Source organism: Geospiza fortis, unplaced genomic scaffold (genome assembly GCF_000277835.1).
Source record: "Geospiza fortis unplaced genomic scaffold, GeoFor_1.0 scaffold452, whole genome shotgun sequence".
In the NCBI taxonomy this organism is placed as follows: Eukaryota; Metazoa; Chordata; class Aves; order Passeriformes; family Thraupidae; genus Geospiza; species Geospiza fortis.
Window position 1 is genome coordinate 3,068,610 of NW_005054369.1, and position 1,731 is coordinate 3,070,340.

Here is a 1,731-nt window from a genome sequence, read left to right on the forward strand (position 1 = left end):
GCTCCCCCCCCCCCCCCCCCCGCCCCTTCTATTTTTTCCCCCTCTCTTTTTGTGCTGGGGTGGAGGGGTGAGGGCTGTCTGGAGGATTTCTTAGTGGTTGGGAAGCTTCACATTTTTCAGTAAGCATTATTGGGTAACAATTGGTGCAAACATTATGGAGGGGGAAAGGCACATAAATCACGAAATAAAAAAATAGTTTCTGCACATTTTCAAAAAACACGTTGTGCTCTCTGAGGTCCTTTTCATTTTAACCAAATCAGGGGGAACTTGTCCTCACAGCGGCAAGGCAGATGGAACAATAAATCACAGGAACCATTGACTGCCTGCAGTGTACTCTCCGCAGCTGTCACTTTTTTGTCTCTTTGGTTTTAGCTGACATGGTTTGAGGTCCACTGTGAACCAATCTGGACTTTTTTTTTACCGTCATATCCATCAAAACGACCAGTAGCCATCAACCTACTGCAGCGATCGATTCGTTTGCTTATTCTCACGCATAAGCCAATACTCAGCTCACTAGGTGAGGCTTGGGAGAAGCACCTCATTTTAGCTTTTTTTTTTTCCCCTCTTTCTTTCTTTTCTTCTTTTTCCTTTTTTTTTTTTTTTTCTCCCTTTCGCCTCCAGCTACAGCTGTGATTTTCTGAGCAGTCTTGGCTAACGTTATTAAAGTTGCATCATGATAGATATAGAGGGGAGCGGGAAACAGCTTCCACCCGCACCAACAGCAAACCCAGCAACAACCGTGGGGTTTTGCTGTTGTTGTCAGTGTTGCTTTTCAGGTGTAGCGAGACGCTTGCTAAGCTCGGAGTTTCCAACTCACTGCTTATTTTGCAAAGTAAACAAGCAAATGCTATGTGCATAACCTTAGCTGTCTCTGCAAAGGTCAGCGCCTGCCTGCCGATTTCCTCCGCCGCCTTTTGGTGGCACTCTGATGCCAGCGATTCCTCCCGCCGTGTTTGGGAAACAAGACGTCCTTTCTTAACAAAAGACTCAATCTACAAAAGGCTGCAAAACAAAAAATTGATTAAATTTGAACTGGAGTAGGAAAGTTTAGCTGGGTGGGGGAAATCGCCCGGTAAGCGCTAAACAGGAGCTGGTCCGGACTCTGGGCTGAGGGGTCGCTCAGGACCTTGTGGGATGCTGTAAGAAATGGGGGGTTCCCTCCACTATCCTGCAATATCCACGGGCTTACAGAGGTGCGATTGGAGATCACATTCAGCGGGCTCAGTTTATGACCTGAAACGTTGCAAAGTGTCTTTTCCATTTTAACAAAGTGCCCGACCTGCCGTCTGTTGCTGAAATGAGCAAGGGGCTGAACTTCAGGACATGTTTTGGTTTTTTGTGGCATAAATAGCAGCAAGGAGATACATGGATAATACAGTCGTAGTAATGTTCTTTTTTAAATGTCAAAAATACCTGCTTGCTTTAAAAGCCTCCAGTTAGGTCAAGTTAAATTTATTATATACATTTTTTTTATAGCTGAACTCCATGATTTTGACTTGAGGTGACAGCTGAAAAGCACCAGAAACCCTTGGAATTTCAGATCTATGTATTACTATAAAGGAAGAAAATAAAGTTCTGCTAAGAGAAGGCAGGGAATTGCATTTACCAAATATACAGAGTTTCAAAAACACAACCCCTGAAACATTTACCTTAAAAAAAGTCAAGAGAGCAGAAGTTTTCTTTTGTATCTATAGAGCAAACATCCCTGGGATTTGTAATAAAAACCCAGTT